This window comes from Dermacentor andersoni, chromosome 5 (assembly GCF_023375885.2).
Source record: "Dermacentor andersoni chromosome 5, qqDerAnde1_hic_scaffold, whole genome shotgun sequence".
NCBI classification, from domain to species: domain Eukaryota; kingdom Metazoa; phylum Arthropoda; class Arachnida; order Ixodida; family Ixodidae; genus Dermacentor; species Dermacentor andersoni.
Genome location: NC_092818.1, coordinates 8,737,086 through 8,761,606, shown reverse-complemented (window position 1 = coordinate 8,761,606; position 24,521 = coordinate 8,737,086). Strand labels below are relative to the sequence as shown.

General features: G+C 51.1%; 1 long non-coding RNA gene across 1 annotated transcript in view; it reads left to right on the top strand.

The window, feature by feature from the left end:
- Positions 1–22,858, top strand: part of LOC129384517 (uncharacterized) — a 31,122-nt gene extending 8,264 nt beyond the window's left edge. Inside the window, exons 2-3 of the long non-coding RNA XR_011894578.1 lie at positions 18,345–18,599; positions 22,735–22,858. This is a non-coding gene — a long non-coding RNA (uncharacterized lncRNA). The remainder of the gene's footprint in view (positions 1–18,344; positions 18,600–22,734) is intronic.
- The last annotated feature ends 1,663 nt before the right edge of the window (positions 22,859–24,521 follow it).

Genomic DNA, 24,521 nt, shown 5'->3' with positions numbered 1-24,521 from the left:
GCATAACAGTATTGCGCAGTAAACAGAACGGAACGCTTACAAGGAAGAAAATACTAGGCTGTTGGAGAAAAAGTTGAGTAAATTGAGTTTATAAAGGTAAAGGTGGAAAATATACAATTTCATCTGCATAGACCGTTGACCATTACATCGGTGATATTGAGGTAACAATGCAAGCGATTAAATTAAAACTGCAAGCATAAGCAGATTAAACAGCATATTGGAGAATTTAAGAATGGCGTTACAATCGGTAGGAGTCTGATTGATAACACATTTAAAATTAAATTACGGGGTTTTACGCGCCACAACCAATTCCCGAATATGCGGCACGCCGTAATGGAGGACTCTGGAAATTTCAACAACGAAGGGTTTTTTAACCTGCACCTAAATTTAAGTACACGGATGTTTTCGCATTTCACCCCCATGGAAATGCGGCCGCCGTGGCCGTGATAACTCATTTATTACCGCGAAAACGTTATATGTCCCATGAGGTTGAAAAGCTGGCGTTGTCGTCAACGAGTGCTAAAACGATCATATTCACCAGGGACGTCATCAACGTCATGGATGATATTAGTAGTAATGCAGAATTAAACTTAGAACAAGTTTGAGTAAGGTGACTTTAGGTGGAGAAAAGGGAATTCAGGTGATTTAAAGTGAATGAATGTGAAGATAAAATGGAATAAGGTCGATTAAAGGGGATTGAGCAAGATTAAGGATGATACAAATTAGGGCAAGAAAGATTAAGGTGGAATAATGTGGATTAAGGTCAAATAAAGCTAATTAAATTGAATTAAGATTGATACATTAGAACAAGGTGCTATAAGGTAGAATTATGAAGTATACATAACAATGTATGACGTCATGGACGTAACCAATTAATTACAGAAGTCATTAGGCTTTTCCATTCAAATGACGTAAGGATACCTAAGTGGCCGTAGATTTTTTCTTAATCAATATATTAAAATATCCAGAGAAGAAAGCAGACTATAATATGGGGCTTTCCTGGACATTACTGGAGGGTGTCGTAGAGCGCAGCGTGTTGTTGGATATTCTAGAAGGGGAAGGCTTAGGAAACCAGTGCATACAGCTGTTGAGGAATGTGCACTTAGAAAATACCGTTTGCGCTGAATCGGAATGGATGATGAGCGAGAACAAACGTAATACCACCAAGGGTGCGGTGCCGTTTGCTCCGCTGCTGTTTGTCATGTACAGTCGGCGTCGCCCTTGTGTAGAGCGCGGTAACGGTGGCCTCCGGAGCGCTCAGGAGCCAAACAGCAACTTCTAACGGTAGTTGCTGGGCTCAAACGTTCCCAGGAGTTACCGTTTGACGTCGGGCCCAGAAGCTAACGTTAGAGGCCACTGGCTGCCTCGGAGCGCCCCAGAGGCCGCCGTTTCCGAGCTCTACACAAGTGGCACGCCGACTGCACATGGTAAGAATGAAAAGGGTGCTAGAAAGATCCAGTATCCGTTTTAATCTTATAGAAACAGGTGGCACAATAGCGGAGCAGTACCTTTGAGTTTTGTTTTATGCGGAATCCATTGCGTTGCTTTCTAACAAGCTAAGCGATGTGCAACGTCTGGCTCTTTATTATCTGCGGATAAACAGATCATAATTTAGGACTGAAACTTAGGGTTAAAAACAGGTTTTATTGTATTCAGCGAAAGCAGTTAGCAGACAGCGTCAATACAGGTCCAGAAAGTTCCTCGGTTGCAAGAATACAAATGTCTTTGTGTATGGATAAGCAAAACGCATAAATATAAGGAAACACAAGAAATACCAGTAATAGCAAAGGTGAAGAGAAATGCGGCCGTAGTCAACGCAAACAGCTATGGGAATACAAGTATGAGGTGACTCGGGGTATGTGGAAATGCGTAATGGTTCCAGGGCTTACACATGCAAAGGCGGTTGTTTCTTGGTAGTCAGGGGTACACACAGGACTCGATGGCAGCCAAAGTCAGTGTGGCGCCTCTCATTGGACGGTCATGGGATGAAGAAATTTGGAAGTGAAGGAAGCTAAGAGTACGAATGATTTCGAAGAATGGCTGATCAATATGAAAGCGGGTAAATTGGTTGCTAGAGTGTTTAAGTATATTCACACATGTACTTATCTTTATCGGGCGACCCCGTTTCACCGCCTAAAAAATGTTATGGCACAGCGCGGGACACACCTGCATGTATCCGAAGTTTCTGGAAAGTTATCGATGCTTCTATCCGCTGTCTGTTGTCACCGAACCTTGTGTTATCGCCTGACGCGAATGCTGTAGAACTTTGTGGAAGGCACGCGGGTCCCAACGATTAGTTTGGAACGTTTGACGACTGCTGTACAAAAGCCGACGCGCTTGACCCGCTGATCAGATTTTCGACGATGGCCGACCGTGTTCGCCGCTATCGTTGTGCTATAAGTGTTGCCTGTTTTTGTGGCCACATGTTCGCCCAATAAAAGTTAGTTTTGTTTTTCACAGTATTGCTACTGTGTTCTTCAACGTCACCGCCACGTGACATCTGGTGGAGGCGCTTTTCGTTCATGTACCGGACGCCCCCGACAAGCCGTGATCCAAGCCCGGACTGCAAAGAGAACACCAACGTAGTGCCGGACCATCGAGCAAGCCGCCGTCTTCAACAGCTGCCCCGGGAGCACGGACTTCTACCTGAGAAGACCAAGAAGATTGTGGCCAAGGCAACCCCAATGGTAGCCCCAGCTTCCCCCATGGTGCTGCAGCAGCCCAGGGAGCCTCCGACGTTCCGCGTTTCAATATTCGAGGACCCGGAAACCTAGCTTGAGACGTATGAGAGGGTCGCTGCATTTAACAGCTGGAACAGCGACGGCAAACTACGACATGTCTTCTTCGCATTGGAAGACGCTGCCAGGACGTGGTTCGAGAACCGAGAAGCTACCTTAACGATCTGGGACATTTTCCGAAGCGGCTTCCTGCAGGCATTCACAAGCGTCGTACGCTGAGAAGGAGCCCAAGCACTACTAGAAACCCGAGGGCAGCTGCCTAATGAGTGAGTGAGTGAGTGAATAAACTTTTATTTGGTCCAGCAAAGCGCGATAAAACGCGCACCCGGCTAATCCCATGACGGCACTGACAGATCTAGTCTGTCGGCCCGATCGCGGGCGCGCTGGACGGCCAGGATTTGGTCCTCAAAGAGGGGACTTCGCAGGAGCGCGTCGCACTCTTCCTTGGTGAACTTCCGGCCCAGCTACCCGCACCGTTAGAGCATATGAGGCAACTTAGCTACTTCACCACAGGCCACGCAAGAACAATTCGGATAAATCTCGGGATATATGCTATTAAGGGACGCCGGATTTGGGTAGGAGTTCGTTTGCAGAAGTATTAGTGTGACCGCTTGCGGCCTGCTTAGCTTGGAGTGCGGCGGGGGAAAACCCTTCTCTCTAAGTAAAAGAATTTAGTGATTTCGTTGTGTGTGAGAGGAGCGTCTCTCTGTCCGGGGAGAGAGTCGCCCGATCCGAGGGCAGCGCGGTCGGTAAAGCCACGCGCAGCCTCGTGGGCAGATTCGTTGAGGCTCAGAGGAACCCCCTCAATCGCCCCGAAGTGTGCAGAAACCAAAGGATCGAGTGCATGGAGGTGTTGCCGTGTTTGGCGCCTTTCAGAACTTGAACTACCTGCCGGGCTACCCGGCCTTTCTGGAATGCCTTGATGGCGGCTTTCGAATCGCTATACACCCTGTCTCTTCGACCGTCTTGCATGGCGAGTGCAATGGCCACTTGCTCGGCCACCTCTGGGTTCGTCATCCGGACGGAAGCACAGTTGATGACGTTGCCCAGCGTGTCAACGACGGAAACTGGAAAAGCCTTGCCGTCTCGGTATGCAGCTGCGTCCACGAAGCTTGCTGCGATTTTGTCCTTGTTTATTTGCTTTAGTATATTCAATGCTCTTGCCTTGCGACGACCTGCGTTCTGAACGGGATGAAAGTTGCGGGGCAAAGGGGCGACCGCGATCTTTTCCCCGATTTCTCTGGGGATTTGGGTGTCTTCAGCCAAGTTCTTGGTGGGTACGAGACCGATCTCCTCGATCGCCTGCCGGCCGGCGTGGTGGACAGCTGAGTTAGCTGGGCCCGTTCCTGAGCCTCGGCTATCTCCTCCATGGTGTTGTGCATGCCGAGCCGAAGGAGGTCCTCTGTATGCGTTCTGACGGGCAGCCCGAGGGCTCTCCTGAAGAATTTTCTAATGAGGGCATTAAGCTTTTCCCGCTCGGCTCTGAGCCAGTTGTGCATGGCCACCGTGTGGGTGAAGTGACACAGCACAAAGGCGTTGATGAGCCGAAGCAGATTGTCCTCCTTGAGTCCGCGCTGTCTGTTCGTGACCCTTCGGACGAGGCGAAAAGCATTGTCGGTTTTCGCAATTATCTTGCGTAACGCAGTGCCGTTGCCGCCGCGTGATTCTATGAACACACCCAGAACTCTGATGGTGTCGACCCTGGGTATCGGGTCACCGCTCCGAGTGAACAGGTGAATGTCACTTTCCGCGACCGGTTTCCAGCCCTTGGGTCTGCGGCCTTTTTCTTTTCTATAAAGCAGCTCAGATTTGGTCGAGGAGCATCTGAGTCCGGTGGGTAGCAGGTACTGCTCCGTGACGTCTACCACCTCTTGCATGGCGCTTTCCACTTGCCTTTCGCTACCGCCGGTGCACCAAATGGTGATGTCATCTGCGTAGATGGTGTGTTTGATACCTTCAACTTGGGCCAGATTCCTCCAGAGGCCGATCCTGCAGATGTTGAAGAGAGCAGGCGAAATGACTGAGCCTTGCGGCGTGCCCCGTGGGCCCAGGATCACCTCGTCGGAGAGAAAGTCGCCGATCCGCAGCTTCGCTTTCCTCCTCGTCAGGAACGAACGGACGTAGTTATATAATCTGGGGCCCAGGTCGAGGTCTGCCACGGAGGCCAGAATGTATTCGTGGAGAACATTGTAAGCCAATCATGTTGTGAGTATAGATGTTGTTGTCTTCGAGATATCTGTTTAGTCTGTTGAGGACGACGTGCTCCGCCACTTTCCCGACGCAGGAGGTGAGAGAGATCGGTCGGAGGTTGTCCACGTTCGGAGCCTTGCCGGGTTTGGGGATGAGGACGACGCTGGCGGTCTTCCATTGCTCTGGGACGCTGCCGTTTTTCCACGCCTCGTTGATCTTCTCGGTGAGGTATGCGATCGAACCGTCGTCAAGGTTCCGCAGCATCTTGTTTGTGATTCTGTCGGCACCTGGCGCACACTTCCCCTTGAGCGCGAAAATGGCTTGCCTAATTTCCTTCACGGTGAAGTCTTCGTCCGATTCCGGACGGGCTGGGCCGAGGCAGTCGGGAAACCACTCTTCCTCGTCTCCGTGCTTTATGGGAAGGTATTTCTTCATGAGCTTGGCAACCAGCTCGTTCCCGGAACAGGATGTGGTAGCTTCGTGAGGGGCTCTGACGAGCGTGTGTCTCTGACTGGGTCTGGTGCTGCCCTCGTCGAGGAGATGTTTTAGCATGCCCCAGGACTTGCCGTTACGTACCTGCCCGTCGATCGAGTCACAGACCTCGTCCCATTGCTGCTTGCCGAGGGTCCGACAGTGATCTTCGATGGCCTTGCTAAGCTCGGAGATCTTTTTCCTCAATCTTCGGTGAAACCTTTGTCGCTTCCATCTTAGAAGCAGCGCCTGCTTGGCCTCGATCAGATGGGCCAGCCTACTGTCCATCTTTTCTACCTCCAGGTCGCTGACGATCTTCTTAGTGGATGACTCTGCGTCACTCTTGATTCGCTCGCACCAATCTTCCAGGTCTTTGGGGACGGGTGCGCTGTCGTTGCCGCGGAGCTTGGGAAAAAGGTCCCAGTCCGTGACAGTGAATTCTCTGGATTTACTTCGGGTGACTTCGAAGCGGGTCTCGAGCACATAATGGTCGCTACCAAAATGTATTGCGGTGTTACTCTACTCGGCTCCCTCGATGTTCTTCACGAACGCCAGATCGGGGGCGGGGGGGGGGGGGGGGGGGTGTCCCGGCTCACCGATTTGCCGATTGGGGTGGGGAACGCCTTGTCCGTGATGAGCGTGAGGTCCACTTCGTTGGTGTTCTGCCACAGACCCCGGCCCTTGCTCGTGTCGTAGACGTACCCCCACACGCCGTACGCAGCGTTGAAATCTCCGACGACGACCAGGGGATGGTTGCCAGCCAGGTCGGCGGACTTTTCGTGTATCGTTTTGAACTGCTGTTGCGAGCCCCAAGGATTGCTGTAGAAGTTGAGTATAAACACGCTGTTTCTCCGCTGGTTGCGTTGTCTCGTGTTGAGCAGAACCTCCACCATGACGTATTCGACCATGCAACTCGCCAGCTTCAGGTCGTGAGACAAGTGTGTAAGCCTCCTGTCAACTAACGTGCACACTCGCCGACCTTCGGCCTGCACGGAGACGGCACGATAACCAGAGAGGGATGCAGCAGAGACGAGGGTTTCCCGTAATGCCATTACTTGTGGTTTGTTAGGTAGCGATCTTAAATATTGCTGCAACGGAGCCCTCTTATTGGAGTACCCCCTGCAGTTCCACTGCCAAATTTTGAACTCCTCTTTGGAACTATCCATGATTAAATAAATTGTCTGGGGTACCCGCTGTAAGCACAGGTGCACGCAAGAAGTTCCCCCCACTATGACGTGCCGATGTGCTCGTAGCCCTGATTTGAGTCCCCGACGCGTTCAGAACAACGACCTGCGTCGGAGTTACGGACGTATTATTTGGGATCACCAGACGCTCGAGGGCGTCCATGCGATCGGCCAACGCGCCTAGGCCTCTCTTCGGGTCTCCTAGGGCGACTTGCACCTGTGCTAAGCCTTGTTGTAACTGCTGCACGCTCTTAGTGAGCGTGGCCAGCATGCCTTTGATCTCATAAGTTTGCGAATCTGAATCGTCCTTACTGGAAACTGCCCTACGCTTGGCGGCCCCGGCCGAGTCGCAGGCCGGAACTGGTGCTTCTGTGGCGGTCGGCGCCGACGCGTTGAATGTAGCACTCTGACTGATTACCAATTTCTTAATCATTTCGCTAGCCATCTTTCGAATCATTTCTTTTAAGTCCCCATTTTCCTTCATAAGGCGCGCTACCTCGGCGTCCATGGCTTGATCTGGAAGCGGGTGGCGTGGACCCCGGGAGGATCTCGCGTGGGCGCCGCCAGCAACCATATCTGCCCACGATAGCGTCGACTTTCTCTTCCTTTGCTGGCCGGCACTGGACCCATACTGGGCCCTTGAGACAGAGCGGCTCCTGGAGCGGCTTCCGGATGTGCCCTTGGACATAGATCTGCCCATGGACCCGGATCTTCACCTGGACCTGGAACGGCGTCCGGAAGGCGGTGATGGGCTCCTGGATCTAGAGCTCCCGCGAGCCGCGGAGAGACCGGCGGCGGCCGGGAGTTGTCGCTCGCCCATGGCGAGGGCCGGAGACTTGCTTCCAGTGGCTCGGGATCGGTCCCCGCGCCTGCGTCTGACGAGGTACGGCGTCTGGTACCTCTGCTTGCACTCCTTGGCAGCGGTGAAGTGTCGGCCTCCGCACAGCTTGCATTTGGGGTCGCACTTGTGTTGTTCGTCCGGGTTGGCGATGCCGCATCCCCTGCACATAGTTTCGTCCGGCGAGGGGCAGACATCCGCTCGATGCCCGAGGCGGCCACAGGCATAGCACACCTCCACTTGCTTCCTATATAATGCACACCTGAGAAGTGTGCCGCCGTATGACACGTAGTTTGGCACCTTGTAGCCGTCGAAGACCACAACCACGGTGCCCGTACTCTTGATTCGTTTGGCTCCCAAGGCCAGCGGGTTCTTCGAGTTGACAATCTTGCGATCGAGCTCCTCCGGGCCTGCACTCGGTGCGATGCTGCGGATGACGCCTTTGCACGTAGAGTTGGGCGCTGCCTTGTACGCGTTCACCTCGTGCCATCGTGCCAACAGCGATGCACTCGACCCTGACGTAGAGGGTCGCATTCTCTCTGGTGGGGGTGCTTATGACCATGATATTTTGTTGGAAATTCGGGCACATCGTGTCTGAGTCCCGCTTCGCCTGGTCGAAACCGACTGCATTTCATATGGCCTCGGCCACAACTGTCGGCCCCACCTTGCTGATGTTCAGACCTCCTTTCGGGCTGACGATGATCTTCGCGTCTTCTTTGGGCAACGGAGGCATCCTTCCACCCCGAATAATTTTGGCTTTAGCGCTGCTGCGGTCTCGGCGACCCTTTGCGGTCGCGTTGTCATTTGGCTTAGCGCCGGTAGAAATCGCACCAACTCGCTCGACGGGCGCCGATTTGGCTCCGGAGCGCCTGGCAGAATCCTCGGCGAGCCGCTCAAGGTCCCGGGCCCAGTCCAGGTCAAGGTCCCGGTCCCGATCCCGGTCCCAGTCCCAGTCTAGGTCCAGATCCCGATTCCGCTCGGAGTGGCCAAAGCTAGGAGAGAAGCAAGGGCAGCGGCAGCCTTCTACCTCGACATCCACGTCGAAGCAGAAGAACCAATCGGGCAAGAAGAACCAAGCCAACAACAACAAGGTGAGCCGGAATCAGTCTAGTACCTCCTCCGCTCAAAATACCAGTGAAAATAGTAAATGCTCCCCAGAATGTACGCGCATCAGGGAAGAAAATAAAAAACTCAAGGCTCAGGTTAACGACCTAAACCAACGCATGCAACGCTTAGAAGCGTTGCTAAGCAAAACAAGCAACAACACACAGACAGGGCCGCAAAGCGGCACGAAAGGCCACCAGCCCGCCATCTCCATTCCTGCCCCCTCAAGAACCACCACGCCCTCATCGCTTCCCGGTGCGGCCTCGGCAGCGGCAGGTCAGTCAAGTGTAGTCACCCTCGAAGGTATTTATGCTACGATACAACAGATGCTTTACCAGATGGGTGAATTAAACAATAAAGTCAAGGAGACCACACTAAGCCATGAAGACCTTGAAAGAAGAATACGTAAGGTTGAGTTTGGCTCGCGCAAGCGGGTCGACGACGAGAGCAGCAACCCACGCATCAAGGCGTACAGGCGCATAAACAACACGGGTGACATCAGGGACGCCGACAACTGCGACGGCGGTGCCATGAACGTCAGCAATGGCTAACACCACACGCAGCGCGCCCGAACACCTCGTGATCTGGCAGTGGAATTGTCGCTCTTTCAACAAGAAGGCAGGTTCACTCCAACTTTTCATCCAAAATCACCTATACCCCCCCGACGTCATCTGCCTTCAGGAGGTCGGGAACCAGCCGATCAGGCTGCGGGGTTACTACGTAATTAAACACGCGGGATCACCGAAGGTCGCGGTTTTAGTTCACAAAACGGTGACGGCCGTGGGACAACATTATCAACATCATGACATTAATCATATGCTAGTGGAAGTCCTCCCGCAGAAGAGGGGTAGACGTAGCACTTTCATCCTGAATTTGTACAGTCCACCGAGGGCTCAGAAAGACGACTTCCGCAACATCATTTACGAGAGCGTGAGAGCCGCTGGCGGCAACCAGCTGGTAGTGGTGGGAGACATGAACGCTAGACACACGACTTGGGGCTACCAACAAGACACGCAAAAGGGAAGGTCGCTCCTCGATGCGGTTGACCAAATGGGCCTCGAATTGACAACCAACCTCCTCCAACCAACCCGAGTAGGCAATAGTGTAAGTCGAGACACGTTTCCGGACCTGTCATTTGTCAAAAACGTAAGGGAATACTCATGGGCGCACCTGGGCGAAACATTGGGCAGCGATCACTACATCCTCAGCATCTCGGTATCCACGCCGAAACTCAAGAGAACAATTGGTGAAATTAGGCTTACGGACTGGGAGGCATTCAGGCAGTACCCCCCGCCCGAAAACGGTATAACGGACATAGGGGAATGGATGCTGCACCTCCGGGACGCCCACATCCAAACCACTAAAACCATCCAGCGCACGGTCGAGACGCCCGAAGTCGACCGCAGGCTCTTACACCTGTGGGAAGCCCGTGAGGGCCTCCTCAAACGGTGGAAGCGACAGCGGTTAAACCGGAAGCTACGTCTACGAATCGAGAAAATAACAGACGAAGCCAGAAATTACGCAAACGAGCTGACGCAGCAAAATTGGGTACAGTTTTGCACCTCGCTCAAGGGTACCCTGAGTACGGCGCAGACGTGGGCCATCCTACGTTGCCTGATCGAGCCCGACAAGGCGAAATCGACAACCAGTCGGACGCTCCTAGAAATCGCTCACAAGTTCCCCGGAAACGACCAGGATCTGATTGACACCCTAAAAACCAGATACCTTGGTAGCGACCCCATACAACCCTGCCTCCTAAAATATGAAGGACAACCAAGACCAGAACTGGACGCTCCCATCACGGAGGAAGAGGTGTATGCCGCGGCACGAGCCTCACAGCGCAACACTGCTCCCGGAGTTGACAAAATCACCAATGCCATGATTAGAAACCTGAGCCCGATGCACATCCAGGACTTCACCGAATACCTAAACGAGGAACTCTGGAGCAAGGGCCACGTGCCGAACGAGTCGAAACACGCGGAAATCGGGACCATTCCCAAACCCGGCCAGAAGCCCGCGATTGACGCCCTGCGTCCCATCTCGCTGACTTCGTGCCTCGGCAAGCTGTACGAGAGGGTCATCGAAACCCGCCTCCAACATTACATAGAGGACGGTGACCTCTTCCCGCACACCATGCTTGGCTTCAGGCCGGGACTTTCTGCGCAAGATGCGTTCCTAATCCTAAGGGAAGAAGTTCTTAAGGGCATCCCGAAGGGAGGAGAACATCTCCTGCTCGCACTCGACCTAAAAGGGGCCTTCGATAACATCTCTCACGAGGCCATTCTCAAGGGACTGAACGACATCAGCTGCGGGGAGCGCATCTTTAATCACGTTAAATCGTTCTTGACGGGCCGGACGGCAACCATCGGAATAGGCCAGACTCGATCGGATACGATCGACATGCCGAACAAAGGAACACCGCAAGGGGCGATAATATCCCCGATTCTATTCAATGTCGCGATGCTAGCGCTGACCAAAGAGCTGCAGAAGATCCCCGACCTAGGTTACGCCCTGTACGCAGACGACATCACGCTCTGGGCCACCAAGGGCTCCCTAGCGCGAAAAGAGGCGACCCTTCAAGAGGCCGCGACGGCCGTGGAGAGATTTGCGGCAGCGAGCGGGATGCGTTGTGCGCCAGAAAAGTCCGAGGTGATCCGGGTGCACGGAGGAGGAATCTACAAGTCCCCCGGCCCTATCGACCTCTATCTTGAGGGCCAGAAGATCACGGAAGGCAATAAGACTAGGATTCTGGGTTTTTGGATCCAGAGCAACCTGAAAGCCTCCCACACCATCCAAACCCTAAGGTCTGCCACCAACCAGATCTCGCGGATTATAAAACGAATTACAAGAAGCCGCAAGGGCATGCGAGAAGAGGACACGCTTCGCCTCGTCCAGGCTCTGGTGATCAGCAGAATCACGTATAGCATGCCGTATCACTATCACTCGCTAAACAAACGCGACCAAGAACAAGTCGATGCCATCATCAGAGGCGCGTACAAAACGGCCCTGGGTCTCCCTGTCACCACCTCAAACGAGAAGTTAGCTGCCCTCGGGATCCACAACACCTTCGCTGAGCTGTCGGACGCGGTTATGGCTTCGCAAAAGGCCAGACTACAGAACACGGCGGCGGGCAGAGCCATCCTCCACCGGACCGGAACGGCAACGGAGCTCCGTGCCCTCGATGGGCAACGATCACTCCCGCCTGAGGTCAGAGGCAAGATCAAGGCGAACCCGATACCGAAGCACATGAGCCATGAACTCCATGAAGGACGACGCAAGGCTCGCGTCGACAGACAGCGCCGACAATTCAAGGGTGACCCGTACGTAACGTACGTGGACGTGGCGGCGTACCCTGTGGGGGCCTCTTCGCGGTAGCCGCCGTGAACGGGAGAGACAACTCCTTGACTCTCGCGGCCTCCGTAAGGGCAGAGACCCCAGCTGCGGCTGAAACCATAGCTGCGGCGCTGGTAATAAAGCAAGAAGACAGGGTAGGTAGGGAAGTCCATGTTGTTACCGACTCGCAACAGGCCTGCCGTAACTTTACCAACGGACGAACACCGCTGCTGGCGGCTCAGATTCTAGGCCCGAGGCTGCAAGAATACCATCAAATCACGTGGACGCCGGGCCATGCGGGTCTGAAGGGGAACGAGAGGGCGAACGCCCTAGCTCGAGCGCTCATCAACCGAGCGGGGCAAGACGAATCGTCTCATCAATCCCCACCATTTACCTTCATGCCCCTGCCGTCCAATTACTGCGACCGACTGGAGATCCAGCGACTCAACCGCAGGATTTATCCTCCGCCTCACAGAAAGCTCAGCACTGAAGATGCCGTAGCTCTCCGACTTATTCAGACAAACACATTTCCTAACCTACACAAATACAGTAAGATGTTCCCACATACATATCGCGGCATCTGCCCCTGGTGCGGCGACACACGCCCTACACTCTTCCACATCTCGTGGGGGTGCGGGGGCAAACCTCAACACTTAAAGACGCCTAGCACGTCATTTGAGCGGTGGGAGGTACAGCTGACCGGCGATACCCTGGCGGGACAAGAAGCTCTCGTCCAGCACGTACGTCGAGCAGCCATGGCCAGTGGAGTCCTGGAATGAGGACACCACCCACTCGACCTCATAGCAACCACCTCGATGGTTCGAATAAATGTTTTTTCTCTCTCTCTCTCTACCATCCGGGATCTTTGGAAAATTCCACGGGAGTCAGAAGCTCCCCTTCCACTTCACATTCCATCACTGCAGACACTGACAAGAAAAGCGGACGCCGCAGCAGCACCTCGCCGCGCTAACACCAGCGCGGCTTCGGTTAGCGTCGCAGCGGCGTGGTCTGGACGGAAAAGGCCGATAAAATCGCAACAACGCCACCCACCTTCAAGAGTCGGGTGTCTACGGGATCGCCACAACTTAAAGAGTCCGTTGGCATTGAAATAGTCGAACTGGGCTAAAATTAAATCACCGAACTTATCTTCAGAAGCGGTAGCCGGTCTTCGCCGCTTACTGGCACGTTCGTCGTCGTCGTCTTTTCTCTGCCTAATGAGGCCACCGCGATTTTTACAGAAGAAATGAACCGCCTGTTCCGCCACGCCGAACCGGAAATATCCGAGGAAAAGAAAGTCCACCTACTAATTCGTGGTGTAAAGGAGGAACTTTTCGCCGGAATGGTATGGAGCCACCGGGGACCGTCGACGAGTTTCATCGCGAGGCTACCAGCATTGAGAAGACACTGGAAATGCGGAACCGGCAATTCAACCGCGCACTACCTCGACAAACAACGCCGGAGTTCAGTCACTGGCCACCGACGACCTGCACGAGACTATCCGAGCGGTTGTGCGGGAGGAGCAGAAAATCTGTTCACTTCATCTCAGCCTCAAGTGGCTTCGATTGCCGACACCGTACTTGAGGAGCTCCAACAACATCTCGGAGTAGCCCCTGCAACGCCGCAGCCTCAGCCGCAGGCTATGACATACGCCGCTGCAGCCCGCCATCACGTTCCCTCTCCGCGCCCAAGGCAGGGCCCAGTGAAGACACAGTTTCGTCGTCCATCACCACCCCCGTCGCCAGCACGCCAACCCGTCACCCCACGTGGCATTCCAAGAAAGACTGACGTTTGGCGCGACCCCGACCACCGTCCGCTTTGCTATCACTGCGGAGAAGCCGGGCACATCTACCGCCGATGCCCATACCGGGAGATGGGACTCCGAGCGTTCGCCGTTAACGCGCCGCGACCACAGATTGGCGAACGACCTCGCGATATCGCCGACTACCTCGCCGCCACTCAGTTGAGCCCTCGACGACCGTCCCGTTCGCCGTTACCAAGCCGCTACCTGTCGCCGCGGCGCCGACCATACACCGGCCCAGCCCGGGGCCGCTCTGCGACCCCATATCCGGGAAAACTAACAGCAGCAACCGATGGAGGTGCGGTTGCTGTTCGTCGAACTGACGAAGATCCTGCGCCATCGACGACGACGACGAAAAGACCATCTCGACGACATAATAACGACACGCCGCCGTCCTGACGAAGTCAGGAAGCCAAGACTACACCGACGAAAGACGACGACCCGACGTTCCAGCTTCAGTTCAACACGACGCAGCCGTGATCCGACGCCAAGACCTAACTGTAATGCAAGACAAGGAACCACCGACATCGACGTGCTTCTCGACGGCCACGCAGCCACCGCCTTAGTTGATACAGGGGCCGATTACTCCGTAATGGGTGGACACATCGCCGCCCAGTTGAAGAAAGTTAAGACTGCATGGCAGGGTCCCCAAATTCGGACCGCTGGAGGACACCTCATTACGCCGACTGCAATCTGCACGGCAAGAATCACCATTCATGACTGGACTTACACTGCCACCTTTGTTATCCTTAAACATTCTTCACGAGACGTCATTCTCGGCATGGACTTCTTGAACCAATACGGCGCAATCATCGACCTGAAGTCGAAGTCGATAGTGCTGCCGGGAGATGGAGCGACACCGCCGGCGAGCTCTCGTAGTCACCATGCCTTAAGCGTGCTCGAAAGTCGTCAGCATCCCGCCTCGCTCCAGCATTGTCATTTCCGTCGGCACCAAAACACCTGCCGACGTAGAGGGCGTCATCGAAGGCGACCAATGTCTACTGCTACACCGTGAAATTTGCGTCGCCAGAGGGATCGCTCAACTGCATGGAGGGAAAACTGAAGTGTTGCTGACAAACTTCAGCCAGGAGTTCAAGGACATCAACAAGGGCAGGACGATCGCGTACATCGAGGATATTCTGGAAACCAGTAATGCGCTTGTCCTATCGGATTCCACCGCATGTACCCCGGCGACCATGGTTCCCGACCCGGACTACGGCATTAATCCAAGTCTCCCCGTGATTAAGCAACAGCAGCTCAGAAGTCTGCTCCGACGATACAATGGCTGCTTTTCGACGTCATCGAGGATTCGACAGACACCAGTCACCAAGCATCGCATAATCACTGGGGAGTGCGCTCGACCACTCCGCCAGAGCCCTTACCGAGTTTCGCCGCGAGAACGTGAAGCTATAAGACAACAAGTCGACGAAATACTGCGCGACGACATCATCCAGCCGTCGAAAAGGCCGTTGGCATCCCCTGTTGTCTTGGTGAAGAAAACAGACGGAACCTTACATTTCTGCGTCGATTATCGTCGACTGAACAAGATCACGAAGAAGGACGTATACCCCCTCCCACGGATAGACGACGCGTTGGATCGGCTCTGCAACGCTAAATATTTCTCGTCGATGGACCTCAAGTCTGGCTATTGGCAAACATAAGTCGACGAAAGAGATCGCGAAAAGACCGCCTTCGTCACCCCAGACGGCCTCTACGAGTTCAAGGTTATGCCATTTGGACTGTGCTAGGCGCCTGCAACGTTCCAGCGCATGATGGACACGGTTTCGGCAGGATTGAAGTGGCAGATCTCTCTCGTTTACTTGGATGACGTCGTTGTCTTCGCCGGAAATTTCGACGATCACGTTAGGCGGCTAGCAACAGTACTTGAGGCCATCAAGTCATCAGGGCTCACTCTGAAGCCAGAAAAGTGCCGCTTCGCTTACGATGAGCTTCTGTTCCTAGGCCACGTCATCAGCAAGTGTGGAGTCCGCCCCGACCCGCAGAAGACAGCTGCCATCGCAATGTTCCCGCAGCCCATCGACAAGAAGGCAGTGCGTAGATTTCTTGGCATGTGTGCCTACTACAGGCGATTTGTCAAGGACTTTTCACGCATCGCTGTGCCGCTGACAAAGCTAACTAAATGTGACGTCGAGTTCAAGTGGGAAACACCGCAGGCCGACGCATTTCAAGAACTCAATTTCGGTATCGGCGCGCTTCGACGAGCACGCCGATACCGAAATACACACTGACGCCAGTAGCCTAGGCCTCGGTGCAGTCCTAGTCCAGAGAAAAGATGGACATGAACACGGAATAGCTTGCGCTAGGCGGTCGTTGTCAAAAGCGGAAGGCAATTATTCTACAACCGAAAAGGAATGCCTCGCCATCGTTTGGGCTACAGCGAAATTTCGCCCTTACTTCTATGGCAGGCCATTAAAAGTGGTCAGCGACCATCACGCGTTGTGTTGGCTAGCTAGATTAAAGGACCCTTCAGGACGGCTGGCACGGTGGAGCCTCAGACTACAAGAATACGACATCACTGTAACATACAAGTCCGGACGAAAACACTCGGATGCCTATTGCCTGTCACGCGCCCCCATTGACCCGCCGCCGCAAGATGACGAGGATGACGACGCCATCCTTGGAATAATAAGCGCGGAAGACTTCGCCGATCAACAATGAGGGGACCCGGAGCTAAAATCCCTTGTCGAGTATTTGGAAGGGCAAACCGACGTTGTCGCTTGGGCATGTAAGCGTGGATTATCTTCGTTCACGCTTAAAAACAACCTACTCGTGAAGCAGAACTTCTCACCAGCCCGCGCCAACTACCTTCGTGTTCCGTTTGCGCTGCGTCCAGAAGTACCGCACACCTTACACGACGATCCAACCGCAGGGCACCTCGGATTCTCCCGGACGCTGTCGAGGATACAGGAAAGGTATTACTGGCCGCGTCTGACCGCTGACGTCGCCCGTTACGTCAAGACATGCCGAGAGTGTCAACGACGCAAGACACCACCGACAAGGCCAGCAGGGTTACTACAGCTGATCGAACCTCCTCGTCGACTATTCGAGCAGATTAGGATGGATTTGTAGGGGCCGTTTCCGACGTCAACATCCGGGAATAAGTGGATCGTTGTGGCGACGGACTATCTCAACCGCTTCGCTGAAACTAAAGCTCTACCGAAAGGCAGCGCAGCCGAAGTGGTGAAATTTTTGGTCGAGAACATCCTGCTGCGACATGGTGCTCCAGAAGTCCTCATCACCGACAGAGGAACGGCTTTTACCGCAGAGCTCACGCAAGCCATTCTGCAATACAGCGAGACAAGTCACAGGAGGACAACTGCCTACCATTTGCAGGCGAATGGTCTCACAGAGCGCCTGAACAAGACCCTCGCCGACATTCTACCAATGTACGTCGACGTCGAGCACAAGACGTGGGATGCCGTCCTGCCGTACGTAACATTCACTTACAACACGGCGGTGCAAGAAACAACACAGATCACGCCATTTAAGCTGGTCTACGGCAGGAACCCGACGACGACGCTCGACGCCATGCTGCCGCACGCCACTGACGAGGACAATCTTGACGTCGCTATCTATCTCCAGCGCGCCGAAGAAGCCCGCCAGCTCGCCCGCCTGCGGATCACGAACCAGCAGAAAACCGACAGCCGACACTACAACCTCCGACGGCGCTTTGTCGAGTACCAGCCCGACCGTGTTTGGGTATGGACCCCGATACGCCGACGAGGACTCAGTGAGAAACTACTCCGACGCTATTTCGGACCCTACAAGGTCATCCGACGTATTGGCGCTCTGAACTATGAGGTCTTGCCAGACGGCATTTCGCATTCACAGCGGCGCCGCGCACGATCTGAAGTGGTCCACGTAGTGCGCCTTAAACCCTTTTACGGACGCTGACAAACTTCCTTATTTTTGTTGTTTCTTTGCTACGAGTGCTTTTGTTTATTACTTTTGTTTGTTTGCAGCATCGGGTCGATGCTTTTGATGACACGTGTGCTTATCTTTATCAGGCGACCACGTTTCGCCGCCCAACAAATGTTATCGCACAGCGCGGGACGCGCCTGCATGTATCGGAAGTTTCTGGAACGTTATCGATGCTTCTATCCGCTGTCTGTTGTCGCCAAACTTTATGTTATCTGATTTCATCGCGTGGCTCGTATGGTGTAGAACTTTGTGGAAGGCATGCGGGGCCCTACGATTAGTCTGGAACATTCGACGACTGCTGTATAAAAGTCGACGCGCTTGACCCGCTGATCAGATTTTCGACGATCGCTGACCGTGTTCGCCGCTATCGTTGTGCTATAAGTGTAGCCTGTCTTGTGTGCACAGGTTCGCCCAACAAAAGTTAGTTTTGTCGTTCACAGTATTGCTACTGTGTTCTTCTACGTTACCACCACGTGACAATATTAGTGAGACAAGTTTGTGACGCTTTCTATGTCCCTGCAACGTATACCTTCTTTCGGTACTCACGCTCGTCTAAGACGCGATGAGCGATTGCCAAGGGTGATGACACTGGAGTGTGTTGTTGGCGCTGGCAGAACTTGCAAAAGGTAACGCGGAGGAGCTGAAAAACTAAGAACTCGAAAATTCTGCCTTCTGAACAACTGAGTGGGCACACCAACTGGCAGTCCAACAACATCACGATGAATCCATTCCTGGTTTTCCCGCAGGTATTTCCACTTGGAACGACAGAGACGGCCAGTGCAACGAATGAAGCTGTGTGTCGAGTCGGCTCGGGTCACTCGAACGGAGTCTGCGTACAAGGACTGCTGCATCAAGTCGGCGCCAACAGCTGGACACCATACCCTTCATCGTCGTCGTCTTCACTCTACATAAGGAATAGCCTGGTCTGGGATTCCTTCAGTGGGCACACCGGCTGGCAGCCCAACAACATCACGATGAATCCATTCCTGCTTTTCACGCAGGTTAGTAACAAATATGGTTCTATTCGAAAGAGTGATCCTTCTTTCGTCCAGCTGATGTGCCCTCGTAATTTGTGTACATTATTTTCGCACTTATGGAACATGTTTGTTGCTCTTCTCATGCTCTGCGGGGACGTTGAGTGTAACCCTGGGCCCCGTAGTACTGAGGAACTGCTTCGCCAGGTACTGAAAGGACAGAAAACCATGCAAAAACGGTTGGGTGCAATAGAAATTTAGTTAAAACAGGTAGAAGAATCTATGTCAACTGTAAAAGAACTGGGCTCTAAGATTGCCGGTTTGGAAAGCACTGTCCAATGTCTTGAAAGAAAACTTGTCGACCTTGAGGATGGAAGCCGCCGCATGAATCTTATCTTATTTGGTATTAGCGAAAAGGTGCACGAAACTTCGGCATCACTTTCTGAGACAGTGGTGGACTTATTTCAGGACAAGTTAGGCGTACAGGTCTCCTCGATAGAGAGAATCCATAGGCTAGGGCGCCAACAAGCAAACGCATCTCCGCCAATAATTCTTAAACTCTTCAATCACTGCGAAAACGTGAATATAGTTAAAGATTGTCATGAATTTAAGGGAAGGAAAATCTCTGTGTCTGAGGATTTTTCCGCTGCTAGAAGGCCAAGTTGAAGAAACCTCTGGGTGAGTGCATCTGAGGACAGAAAAGAAGGCAAGAAAGGGAAACTTGTATACGATAAAATTAGGATAGATGATGACATGTTTCAATGCGACAGCACTTTGATGAAAAGGGTTCCAATTGCTCTAGAAAGCTGCAGTGTAAAACGAACACAATGAATAAATGATTGCCCTAAAAAGACGTTCCGGTGCATCAATGTCAATGCCCGAAGTATAGCGAACAAATTAACTGATTAGATAGCATTGTCTTAACACATCACCCTCACTTTGTAGTTGTGACGGGAACGTGGCTATATCCAGATATTTATGGCAGTGAAGTAACACCGCGCAGTTAAATATTTTCCGTAGTGACAGAAGTGGTCGCGGTGGTGGCGTCGCAATAATATACAAAGAATCTCTGCGAGTTTCAAGGTTACCAAACATTGACGGGCTAGAAAGTGTAATAGTCAAAATATTCCTCGAGGCATTCCATTTAATCATTGGCCAATTTTATCGTCCCCCGAACTCCTATAATGCGTTCGTAAAAAAAAGCACAATGAATTCTTATGCCAAATTGAAATCCGTTCTGCTAACTGGTTGTTGATAGGGAACTTTCCGCCTATAATTTAGTTAACCGATACTCCAGACGCTTTAACTAGTGCCGGTCAATCATTCCTCGACGTGGTGCTCTTGTGCTCTTGCATAATCTGACTCAGCCAGTCACTTAGCCAATCCGCGTACAAAATTGCTCACAGTGAACTCTGGACCTCTTCCTTGTTACCGCCAACCTTCTACGTCGTAAGCCCCATGTGAATGTCTTAGAAGGAATATCAGATCACAAGATGCTAAATCTAACTTTGGAACTGCACACAACACCAAAGCTTCAGAAGAAAGAGATAGTTATTCCCTTGTTCTCACAAGCAAGTGACGTCGATATTTTAAATGAACTATACAGTTCGTTTTCTTCTTTTTCTTGTTTGTATGAATCACAGAGTTCTTCTGTTGAACACATGTGGGCCTTCTTCAAAAACTTAGTTCACCGATGCATAAATGATTTTGTGCCAAGAAAACGGAAAATAGTGCACAGCTGCAATCCATGGATGACAAAGGACATTGCGCGTCTGGGGCGTAAACTGAAAAAAGGAAGATGTCAGCATACAAAACGTCTTTCACAGACCACAGCCGATAAGATTCCCGCACTACGTCAGTCGGTACGGCACTCTATCAGTAAGGCTAAACATTATTTCCACACTGTGCATATGAAAAACATTCTTGTCTTATTAGTTCTGGCGGTATATCGCGCCGCGCAAAAAATCGGTTCTTGGCCTCTCTACTGATAGCGCGACTACGCACGACAAGTTAGAAATTGCACAAGCGCTAAACCAGTGCTTTAGTTCGGTATTCACACATGACGACGGTTTCACACCGCAGTCTTATTCCATGGTTGATTTACCTCCAATCACTGACATTTGTATAACTCAGGAAGGCGTGTTAGCTCTTCTGCTCAACTTATACACCAATAAGTCGCCATTTATCGATGAAATACCCAACAACTTTCTAGTGCGGTATGTTGAGTGGTGTGCAAAGTACTTAACCTTAGTTTTTAAGAAATCGCTGAAACGTTCAGAGTTGCCGTCAGATTGGAAATTCGCAAAAATCACTCCGATTCCTAAAGAACGAAACCCATCAGCACCTTCTTCCTGCAGGCCGATTTCTCTTCTCTGTACTTCCGTAAAATTGCTAGAACACCTAATCTGTAAACACATAACCAATTTTCTCGAGGCGACTCACGTTATTGATAACCGACAGCATGGGTTCCATCGCTGTCTTTCCACTATTACGCAACTGCTCGCAACTCTCCACGACCTGGCAGCAGCATTACATAGGCAAAGTCAAGTCGATATTATTTTTCTTGATGTCGAGAAGGCGTGCGACCGCGTATCACATCACAACTTATTGCTAAAATTAAAACCCAGACTAAAACACGATTGCCTTCTCTCGTGGATGGAAGCGTATCTTTCGCACAGACGTCAAAGTGTAGTTGTCGATGGTGTCCTTTCTGATGCGGTCCCAGTGGATTCCGGTATTCCGCAGGGCTCTGTCCTAGGTCCCCTTTTCTTTCTAGTGTTAAACTGCGACTGCTCGCAGATTGTATAATTTATCAAGGAATTTCTAGTTCTGACGATCAACTGCTTTTAAGCGATTCCCTATCTACAATAGAAAATTGGTGCTAAACGTGGCAAATGACTCTGAATTCGAAAAAGACCTTAGCAATGACTCACACGTAAAAAGAATCCCTTAAGTTTTACATATGGCATAGTCAACTAACCTGTCTTAGTTGTAAAAAGCTTTAAATACTTAGGAATTCACATAACCTCTGATCTTCGATGGAATGCGCATATCTCGTATATCAAAAAAAAAGCCCTAAGACAACAGCATTACTTGAGGAGAACACTAGCACAATCTACTCAAGAAATAAAGCTTTTAGCCTATAAAACCTATGTACGACCGCTATTAGAACGTGCTGCGGCAGTATGGGATCCCTGGACCGAAAGTAACAAAGTGAAGCTAGGAAATGTGCAACGCGAGGAGGTCAGGTTTATATTTAATTGTTAGAGCTGGAATATATGCCCAACAGCCCTGCTGCACACCGCAGGACTCGAACAGTCGGACATCCGACGTCACCGCGAACGACTAAAATTATTTTACTTATATTATCATAATAAAATAAAACTAGAGGAAGGCATTTTAGTTCAGCCCCTTACTCACCGCCCTACGCGTTCCTATTATTCTAAAAAAGTCGGCGCATTTTTGTGTAAAACAAATGTTTTTAAATAATCATTTTTTCCCCGCACCATTGTTCAGTGGAATGATCTGCCTGGAAACGTGGTCAGTTCCGAAACGGTGAACTTGTTTTTACAAGCCCTGAGTGAACAATGGGGCACACATGTAATTTGTTTTGAGTAGAGTGTTTTGTTTTTTTATTCTACTGTGTTTTGTACTCTGGTCGAGTCTTGTTGTTTGCTTCTTTTGTTGCAATGTACGTTTTCTCTGTTTCTATTATTTCTGTACCCCACTCCTGCCTAAGGCTTGTAACAGGCCGGCCGTATTTTCTAAATAAATAGCAATTAAAACAGGCTGAACCCAAGCATTTCTCTCGAATGTGAGCAGTACGACTTCTGCGAGCGTCTAGCATGGTCTGGCTGAGAACCTGCGTTGTCACCACCTCTGTGTATATAGCGTACTATCGCGTCGGCTGTGGCCAAGTTGTTTTGGAAACGCGTAGTCGCTCCTGTATGTGTGCCCTTGTATAGAAGTCAGATGTTTTCTTCATAATTTATAGTACGGCTTGGAATAAGACGGGTATTTTCGACGCCATGTACGTAAAAGCGAATTGCTTTTGTTTGTAATGTCACCTAATCACCACTTTCGGACGTTTACACTCTGCATGTAGTATTGCGGTAATGGCTAAATGGCAAAATGACACATGCTTGTAATTTAATTTTTTCAGCTGATGCCGTCTGGTGGAGATACGTACGGGAACTACTGCTGCTTACATGGTCCCACAACGGTGGATCAACGCACAAAAATCCCGGAAGGAGCATTTATATAGAGAGAAATAAACATTTCCTCATTTACAAGGGGTTGTGTGTCTACTTTATGAAACTGCACGTGGCACATCTTCGATGGAGGCTCGTAAAGACCATTCGCAGTCACTTTGATTAAACGATTCGCCCTAAGACCGCGCGTGATTGAGCAGCAGAAGCAAAGGCCCCGAATAGCGCAGCCGGCGTAACACGTGCCAGCTAGCGTTCAAAACGCACGCGTCCAAAACCACAAGCGGAAGGAGTTAATCCCACCCCTTGTTGCGCTACAGCAAATTTGGCCGCTGTGCTCTACGGGAGTGTCTGCTCTTGTTCAATATATTTGGCGGTAACTGGTGACACGCGCGTGGTAGAAGCGGAATACCATACGAAAACGCTGCTGCAACGCACGGAAGTAACGTCTCAGTTATGATGACGTTGTTTAAACAAGTATGGCGTGGTCCGGTTTATAGTTTTCCTCGCGCTGCTGGAGCTGCTTCAGCTTTTCAGCTTAGCTAAAACACAATCTTACGATTTCTTACTGTATTGTGCCCTGGAATGTTGTTCTACTTAGTTGCGCTGGAAGAACCGGATGGTGTTCGAGCTTGCTATTTCTAGCGACACTTGGGCGCAACGCTGGAGCAGCTCATTTCCTTATGCCTTGCAGCGCGTTTATGGTTGGCAGTGCGGTCTTGTGCAGCTCCTGTTACCGTTTTTTAGTGCTTTTGCTCTTCTTTGTTGAATTTGCTGTTGTGAATTATTTATTTATTTATTTGCGATACTGCCAGTCTCAGTTGAGACCAAAGCAGGTGGGCACAATTTTACAGAAAGAAACGAACAGGTCATGTTACATGGTACATTAAAAGAAGAAAAAAAGGAAAACGCTCCCTTAACTACTGCAGAAATCACCAATAATACAATACTTTTGGTTGGTATAACAATATGGCTATAACAATATAAGAATGTAGTTGGTATAACAATATAACAATAATGTATTACTAGAATTTATATAAAAAATAGCGAATGAATGACACCTGTAAGATTAGAGAGCTTATGCAGCTAAGAGATAACCGCGCAGAAGCGGCGAGTTTGGGGGTTGAAATGCAGAAATTCCACGCACAGAAATAAGTATTACAGATATGTGGGTGTGTTAAGTGGTGTCTTCTCTGTTTGATGTCTCTAGTAGGTTGATGAACGATGAAAGTGATGGAGAGGAAACTATGTCTGAGTGGAGGAGATTCCATTCTCTGATCGCACGTGGGAAAAGTGAAAACTTGAACGTGTCATTACGAATACTGTACTGGTTTAGTGTAAATGTGTGATTTTTTCGTGACAGGCGTGATGTAGACAAAGTAGCGTACTTAGTTCGGTCTATCTTATAACTGTCGTGCATTAGTTGGTAGATGAATTTTAAGCGGGCGTGTCTGGCCCTAACAGATAGTGTTTTAGGACCTGCATCAGCTAAGACGTTGGCAGCTAGCTAGTGAATGGGGCATATGTGGGCTCTCAGTTTGGCAGCACTTTTTCTGTTGCGGTAAAAACTTTAAAACTCGTTCTAAGCACTTGTTGGTGCAGTTGCCGCTTAGTTTTGTGCATCGATCGCGAAAAAAAAAATTGTTGCATCCTTCGTAGGATTGCTGTTGCAGATAGCCTTAGTAGGTGAGCTGTTGCAATTTTTATGTCATTCGATGTTGCATTTACCTCTACGGTTTCT